Source organism: Sus scrofa, chromosome 15, assembly GCF_054392235.1.
Source record: "Sus scrofa isolate SSC_HxYL_T2T_F1_AM1 chromosome 15, Sscrofa_HxYL_maternal_Yorkshire_Landrace_v2.0, whole genome shotgun sequence".
NCBI classification, from domain to species: Eukaryota; Metazoa; Chordata; class Mammalia; order Artiodactyla; family Suidae; genus Sus; species Sus scrofa.
The window spans coordinates 136002179-136011390 of record NC_139397.1 but is presented as its reverse complement, the minus strand read 5'-3'; positions in this window follow the sequence as shown (position 1 = coordinate 136011390).

The window sequence follows — 9212 nt, the reverse complement described above, 5'->3', positions numbered from 1 at the left end:
AGCTCTGATTTGACCCCTAGCCTGGGAACCTCCATACGCCGAGGGAGCGGCCCAAGAAATGGCAAAAAGACCAAAACAAACAACAACAACAAAAAAAAACAAACAAAAAAAACCACATGTTCTTAGGTCCTTCTGCCTTCATCTAATTTTGCCCAGCCTCCTCGCTCAGTGGAAATAGCCAGTGCTAGGGAGCAATGATCCCTTTGCTCTCCCGACACCTAGCAGACCTGTCTTTCTTATTTAGAAGTCAGAGGCTGGGGTCTGGAAAGGGAAACCAGAGGTTCAGGCTTAACCAAGCAGTATCAGTTGTTCACTACTGATCAGAATGATCAGTTTTTCAAAATCTCACTTTCCCATGTAGAGTCTTATGCGCGTGCGCACACACACACACACACACACACACACACACACGCCCAGTGCCCTGCACTGAGGATCAGTGTCTGCCCATTTCCCCTGGGAGCCTCCCTCCCAGCCGTCCGAGGGGGCAGGGTCACAGGACGGGGCAGTCACTAGACTGACCCAGTGACTCGTCTCTGTGGACACAAATGAAAGACAAAAAGAAACCAGGAGGAAGCCAGAGGAAACGCGCTGCTAAACTCACCTGAGTTGCCACCAATCTCAACATTTTTGTGCCAGACTTTATTTTATTTTATCTTATTTTATTTTATTTTTAGGGCTGCACCTTCAGCGTATGGAAGTTCCCAGGCTAGGGGTCCAATCAGAGCTGCCGCTGCCAGCCTACACCACAGCCACAGCAATGCTGGATCCTTAACCAACAGAGGGAGGCCAGAGATTGAACCCTCATCCTCACAGATGCTGGTCGGATTCTTTTCCACCGAGCCATAAGGGGAACTCCCTCTACCATTTTCTTAATATTTTTGTTTGAATCTACTCACTTTTTTTTTTGGTTTTTTTTTGTCTTTTGTCTTTTTAGGGCCGCACCCATGGCACATGGAGGTGCCCAGGCTAGGGGTGGAATTGGAGCTACAGCTGCCACCCTACACCGTAGCCACAGCAACGCAGGATCTGAGCCGCATCTTTGACCTACACCACAGCTCATAGCAACGCCAGATCCTTAACCCACTGAGCGAGGCCAGGGCTCAAACCCTCAACCTCATGGTTCCTAGTCGGATTCGGTTCCTCTGCGCTACGCCAGGAATTCCTCTACTCTCATTTTACTCAAGTAAAGGGACTTTTAAAAAGAAGTTATGTTACCAGAAAAGCTTACAATCATCAAAGGGGAAAAAGGATGGTGGGAGGGGATAAAATAGGAGTGTGGTATTAGCAGATACAATCTGCTATACACAAAATAGATGAGCAACAAGGATTCACTATATATCACAAGGAACTATATTCACTATCTCGTAGTAACTTATAATGGAAAATAATCGGAAAAAAATATTTATATACAACTGAATCACTTTACCGCACACCTGAAGTTAACCCAATGTTGTAAATCAACTATACTTCAATTAAAATTTTTTTTTTAGGAGTTCCCATCATGGCGCAGTGGTTAACGAATCCGACTAGGAACCATGAGGTTGCGGGTTCGGTCCCTGCCCTTGCTCAGTGGGTTAACGATCCGGCGTTGCCGTGAGCTGTGGTGTAGGCTGCAGACGCGGCTCGGATCCAGTGTTGTTGTGGCCCTGGTGTAGGCCAGCAGCTTCAGCTCCGATTAAACCCCCAGCCTGGAACTTCCATATGCCGCGGGAGCGGCCCAAGAAATGGCAAAAAGACAAAAAATAATAATAATAATAATAAAATTTTTAAAAAAATTTTTTTTAATTTTTAAGTTATGTCACTGTTATAAAGCGCAAACCAGTTTTACTTGCCATATAAATAGGAGGTAACTATAAAAATAAAGGTAATGAAACACAATCTCATCACATTCTAGCTAACTCTGAAACCAAGCCTGGCTCTCTGTTAAAGAGAAATTCGTAAATGCCCAAAGAGGGTGTTAAAGATAGCTGAGCCTCAAAGTGAGACCTTCTTTCTAACCAGAATCACTGAAAACAAATTCATCATCATAACAATAAACCCTCTACAACTCTACCTGCCAGGCACAGTTCTCATGACAACCCCAAAAGTCAGTAATCAATCCCAACCCCTTGAGAAATGTGGAAACAAAGACACAGAGATTAAGCAAATGGTGAAGGCAGGACTCAGGCCAATATGACTCTAAACAGAATCCCTTTCCTTTTTTTTTTTTTTTTTTTTTTTTTTTTTGTCTTTTTTCCATTTCTTGGGCCGCTCCTACGGCATGTGGAGGTTCCCAGGCTAGGGGTCTAATCGGAGCTGTAGCCACTGGCCTATGCCACAACCACAGCCACAGCAACGTGGGATCCGAGCCGAGTCTGCGACCTACAGCACAGCTCACAGCAACGCTGGATTCTTAACCCACTGAGCAAGGCCAGGGATCAAACCCGCAACTTCGTGGTTCCTAGTTGGATTCGTTAACCACTGAGCCATGACAGGAACTCCCAGAATCCCTTTCTCATGACGTTACTCAGTGCTGTACATCCACCACCTAAAGCCGCCGCCCTTAGCAATCGTTGCTTGGGAGCAACCTGAATCAGAAGAGAGACATGCCAGCCCAAGTTCACACATTTGGAGGCAGGACTAGTATTCACTACACAGAGACCTTGAGAAAAACAAATCCTTGTCTCAAGGTCAATCACCCTTATTGTCTTCTTACCTCGAACAAGTATTTCTTTTACAACTCACGGGTTATCTCAGTTTCTGGGTGAACTCTGCTTATTTGCTTTTTGTTCAAATCATGCGGTTCTTCTGAAAAGGACACATTTCGAGACATTTGAACATCTAGCCCTTAATTTTCAGTTTTACCATCTTCAGGCTCCAAGGCTTATCACATGATTCCTTGAGGAATGGGGGGAAAAAAAAAAAAAAAAGGCAACCCAGGAGTTCCCACTGTGGCACAGCAGGTTAAGGATCCAGCACTGTCTGTGTGGCAGCACAGGTTCAGTCGTTGGCCCAGTGCAGCAGGTTAAGGATCTGGTGTTGCCGCAGCTATGGCCTACACCACAGCTGCAGCTCAGATTCGATTCCTGGCTCAGGAACTTCCATATGCCTCATGTACAGGCAAAAAAAAAGGAAAGGAAAGGAAAGAAAAGAAAAGGAAAGGAAAGGAAAGGAAAGGAAAGGAAAGGAAAGGAAAGGAAAGGAAAGGAAAGAAAAGGAAAGAAAAAAGACAAAGAGTTCCCGTCATGGCGCAGTGGTTAACGAATCCGACTAGGAACCAGAAGGTTGCAGGTTCGAACCCTGGCCTTGCTCAGTGGGTTAAGGATCCAGCATTGCTGTGAGCTGTGGTGTAGGTCACAGACGGAGCTCGGACCCCACGTTGCTGTGTCTCTGGCACAGGTCGGCAGCTACAGCTCCAATTAGACCCCTAGCCTAGGAACCTCCATGTGCCTCGGGAGCAGCCCTCGAAAAGGCAAAAAGACAAAAAAAAAAAGAAAGAAAGAAAGAAGGAAGAGACAAGACAAGACATCCCACACAGGTCCCTTTAATTCTTTCAAGAAAACATAAAGGAGGTAGAAAAAACTGAGCCTCTCTGCATCCCCCAGCTTGAGACCTGATTAAAGAGGAGGCGGCAACTCCAGTCATTTTAGAATTATTGACTGAAGAGGGACCTCTGGTAATTGCCAAAGCCAGGGTTGGCAACTTGACATACTTGTGTTTGAATTAGTTAATAGTTCAATTCCATGAGGTTATGACTGTGAATCCCAGGACTGCTACCTTAGCTCTAATTTGCAGCTCAGAACTGTCTGTGAAGTTGCCATTTACAGTCCATTTCCTCCAAGAATGAGAGAAAGAGAGAGAGAGGAGAAGAAAATGAAGAGAGAGAATATTTAAATACCAAGTGAGCCCTTTCAATGGAGTCCCAGGAGAATCACCGTGAGGTGGAGACCAGAGGGCATGCCCTTTGGAGCAGCACCCATTCTTATCATTAGAATCTGCCGCAGTGGGTAGCGATGTTAGAGAGTGTTCAAGCCTGCTCCCCCATCCCTAGGTAACTCCCAGCTTTACACCTCAACCCTCACCCTCGGGTCCCTATCCCATGCCCTGGCTTGTCTATCTGGCTTGAATCCTGGCTTGAATCCTGTCCAAACCCTTCAATTAGCACTTCTAAACCCACCTTGATCGGGTCCCTGTTTTAAGGACAGACCAGAACCAGTTTCTGGCATAGCCCTGCTGGTCTAGATGGGGCCCTGGAAAAGGCTTGCTTACAGAAGCTACCTATCTGGCTGTGCTACCTGTTAAATGACTCATATAAAAAGTTAGGTCTGTGGAGTTCCCGTCGTGGCGCAGTGGTTAACAAATCCAACTAGGAACCATGAGGTTGTGGGTTCCATCCCTGGACTCGCTCAGTGGGTTAAGGATCTGGCGTTGCCGTGAGCTGTGGTGTAGGTTGCAGACGAGGCTCGGATCCTGTGTTGCTGTGGCTCTGGCGTAGGCCAGCAGCTACATCTGCAATTAGACCCCTAGCCTGGGAACCTCTATATGCTGCGGGAGCGGCCCTAGAAAAGGCCAAAAGACAAAAAAAGCTAGGTCTGGGAGTTCCCTGGTGGCTCAGTGGGTTAAGGATCTGGCAAGGTCACTGCTGTGGCTCTGGTTACTGCTGTGGCATGGGTTCGATCCTTGGCCAGGGGACTTCCACATGCACTGGGTGTGACCAAAAAATAAAATAAAATAAAATAAAACTAGGTCCTTGCTGAGGCGCCAGCCTGACCACTGCTTGACTGGACAATGTTTACAAAAAGTGTGCAGAAACAGGCTAAAATAAGTAGGAAACCAGCAAAAGGGAAGGAATTGGGGTCATTTGCTATAGTTGATGGCAGCCTGTCCCTCGGAGCCCAGCCAGGAGAATGCCAGGTGCTTTTTCGGCAAGCAGTCCACGTTTCCCGGTTTACAGCAGTGAGGTCCTCATTTTGAATAAGTTCTGCAGAGCCCTCCTCCTACCACCTTGCCCTTTAATAAACCTCTTCTCCTAAAGGACGCAGGATGGGGTTTTCTCTCTCTCTCTCCTAAGCTAGGGTGATAAAAGGCCACCCCCAAGGCTTTAGGTAAAGTGAGAAAAAGAGATTCCAGGAGCGTATTCATGCATTCGACTTTTGCTCTAAGAGGAGGTAGACATTAACAAGAGAAAGATGCTAATCTTCCCGCTCTGGTTGGCTGGAAAAACCAGCCCCAGACCCAGAGGCAGGTTTTCTGAAACCCTGGGTGGCTGGGGAAGAGGCCTCGACAAGAACTCACAAGGTCAATGATTTTATAAAATGTGCAAAAGCAAGACATTTTTGTATTCTTGTATTTGTATTCTTTTTCTTAAGAAAATTCCCAAGATAGTATAAACTTCAGTCCCTATAAAATTCGATTCCACCCAGCCACCTCTTCCTGCTTGCAGTATCCTGCCCCGGACCAAAGGACCCTGAGGGTAGAGGGTCCCTGACCAGGGAGAGGACAACCAGCTGGAAGAAGAAGGAGCCAAGAATGAGGGATTATCTGAAGCCCCAAGAGGGTCTCCGAGGGGACTGGTGAGCAGCAAGGCCAGACTCACAGTGTAGTCCAGGCACCAAATTGTAGTGGAACCAGATCAGCTGGATTCCATACAGGCTCCACCACTTACAGGCTGGGTGATCTTGGGCAAGTTACTGAGCTCTCAGTGCCACAGGCCCCTCATTGGTCAGATAAAAGAAAAGCCACCTCACTGAACCGTGAGGACTGAACAAGCACAAGCACGTAAAATGCTCAGAACAGTGTGTGGCATATAGAACATTCTAGAAGGTGCCAGTACCTTCCTGCTCTTCTAAACACTAAACGCACTGCCAAGGTATTCCGTAAGGAAGGCCAAGACCACTCACTGTGTTTTAGCACTCCAATCACCTCACGAATGGCGACACTACCTTCCTGAAACATCCAGAGGCCAGCTCCACTCACCTCCTGTGTACTTGCTGCACCAGCAGGAAAGACTGGTGCATCTTTCGGTTCCCTCCTCACTACTTCACACACAAATGGCCTTTTCTGGTTGGTGGCCTCCTTCTCTCTGCCATGAACAAGGCACGCTCCTCTCAGCCTCAAATCTTTGCTTTCCTCCACCAGGAATGTCTTTCACCCTCATCTCGAAAGCCAACTCTCTGAATTGCCATGACACTCAGGTATGTCCTTCTTTTTCATTCTTGCACTTAACGATTGCCCTCTGGCTCAGTCAAGAAAGAATCTCTTTGTATTTCATGTTAATTGTCATCTGAACCTCAGCCACAAAATGAGAACATAAAAAGGAATGGGCTCTGTAGTGATTGTTACACATATACCCCCATCGTTCACTCATTCATTCAACCAACAGTCCTGGGTGCCCTTTATGAGCTTAAATTCTATAAAGGGCCACAGCATTAAAGAACAGTAAGCATCAGGACCACTTGAAGGGCTTGTTAAAACACAGATTTCCGGAGTTCCCGTCATGGCACAGTGGAAACGAATCTGACTAGCATCCATGAGGACACAGGTTCAATCCCTGGCCTCGCTCAGTGGGGTAAGGATCCGGCATTGTAGTGAGCCGTGGTGTAGGTCACAGACGCTGCTCGGAACCCATATTGCTGTGGCTATGGTGTAAGCCGGTGGCTACAGCTCCAATTGGACTCCTAGCCTGGGAACCTCCATATGTGGTGGGTGTGGCCCTAAAAAGACCAAAAAAACCAAAACCAAAAAGCCACAGATTTCCAAGTGTAGGGTTGGCCCTGTGAATCTGTTTTTCTAACAAGATCCCAGATGATTAGAACATTGCTCATTCAAGATCACACGGTGAGGAGCGCAGTTGCCACAGAAGGCAGCCCCCGCTCAGGGACTGATGTATGATGCTCCCTAATTCCGGTCACCTCACATATACTATTCATTCACCTTTGCCTGCACGTCTGCCTGTGTCAGGGCCTTTGCACATGCTCTTCCTTCTGTAATACTCTTCACCTTCTCCCTGCAACCACTCCCTTCCACCCTTATTATACAGCTGGCCTGTCCTCATCAAAGTCTCCCCACCCCAACACACACACGCTGTTCTCTATTTCTGCTCCCTATTTGTCTCTTCTATAGAATTTTCCAGAATTTGTTTTCGGTACTTGTTTGGTTACCTGCCTCTCCCACCAGACTAGAAATTTCATGACAGCAGGAACAACGTCCACTTTACTCTTCTGTGTCTTCCCAGTGCCTGGCACACAGCCGGTGATCAAAAAAATATCTTCACCCATTGACTAAGCCCTTTGGCAATTATTCCATGAGTATTTACTCTGCACCAGGCACTGTCCTGGATGCCGGAGATATAGCAGCAGACAAAAATGGCAAAACCCCCTATTCTTGGCGCATACATTTTCATGTGGGGACTGATACTCATCTATGAGAATAATACATAACTACAGTGTATAATCTGCTAGAGGCGTGAAGTGCTATAGACAAAGTAGAGCAGGAATGATTGACAGGGGTGAGATTTTAAATTGGGTGGAGGGGGTGGGACTCTTGGAAAAGGTGACACTTGAGCAAAGAGTCAGGATTTGAGGGAATTTGCCTTGTAGATGTCTTGAAAGAGCTTTCCAGCCAGGGTAAAGTCCCCAGGGCAGCAGGGTCCAGGAACACTGCCTGTGATGGTGGGTATGCTCCAATGTCCAATATGAGAGTGTGGCCAAAACTCGGCCTCTGTCCACCGGTGCCAAATAGAAACTCAGAGATAGAGTTTTGGGTGAAGGAGAAAAAGATAGCTTTTACCGCTTTGCCAGGCAAAGGAGCCCACAGCAGGCTCATGTCTTAAAGACCAGGCCCCGCATTGGGAAGAACTGCAGGGAGTTTTATAGTAAAAGGAGAAGAGGTTTTCAGATAGGAATCAGGATTGGGATAGACGTGCATTCTTCTTAGTCGTCAACGCTGACATCGGGAGAGCTCGGCATGCCCCTGGTGGTGGTCTTCTGGGTTATTGCCTAGAACAACAGTCTTTGCAAAAAGGCCATATTGATCAGAGAGTAGAATAAACTAGGAAAGTTCCTGAAAAACTTCATGTGCTAATAACCTTTAACCCACTGGCAACTGTGCTCAGGGTGCCTAATCTTTAGCTTATGGGGTGATTGTGTTTACGGTGCAATTGAGCCAGGGAGAAGGACAAGGAGGGACTCTAAGTGGTTCAATTTTAAAGTATTCATTTCTACAAAAAAAAAAAAAGCATGAAGAATGTAACTTTTCTCTTAGAGGCATAAGATGCCTGCATCATTATGTGCATCCCTTGAGAGGGAACCAGGATCTGCCCCAGGGCTGTACGACTGTCTCCTGACTGTTCTTCCCTTGTCATTGCATCTCCTGCCTTCCCTGGTCAGCAACTGTCTGAACCTGCCCCTGGGAACTCAGGAAAGGCCATGGAGGCTGAATGAGGCCCATTTCCTAAAAACGAGAAATGGAAAATTAAATAAATCAGAGTTCCCGTCATAGCTCAGTGGTTAGTGAACCCGACTAGCATCTGTGAGAATGCAGGTTCTATCCCTGCCCTCGCTCAGTGGGTTAAGGATCCGGCATTGCTGTGGCTGTGGTGCAGGCCGGTGGCTACAGCTCCGATTGGACCCCTAGCCTGGGAACCTCCATATGCTGAGGGTGTGGCCCTAAAAAGCCAAAAAAAGACAAAAATAAATAAATAAGTAAATAAATGGAGTTCCCATCATGGCTCAGCGGAAACGAATCTGACTAGTATCCATAAGGATACAGGTTCCATCCCTGGTCTCACTCAGTGGGTAAGGATCCGGCCCTGGTTGAAGATGCGGCTCGGACCTGGCATTGCTGTGGCTGTGGCGTAGGCTGGCAGCTGCAGCTCCAATTTGACCCCTACCCTGGGAACCTCCATATGCTGGGGGCATGGCCATAAAAAGAAAAAAACAAAAAAGAAAGAAAAGAAAAGAAAAAAGGTATGGAGGACACAGAAAGGCTCTTGTGCCCAGAAGCCCCACAGGACCCTGCTGGGTTACAGGTGTCTTTGGTTTTGGTGGCGGGGGGTTGTTTGCTTTGTTCTGTTTAGGGCCACACCCGTGGCATATGGAGTTCCAGGATGTCTTTGGACAGAGCTTTCCAGCCAGAGTAAAGTCCCCAGGGCTTTACAGGCCCAGCGTGCTGTCTGTGATGGTGGAAACACTCCCCTGTCCAATATGAAAATCACATCAGCCACACAGGGCAGG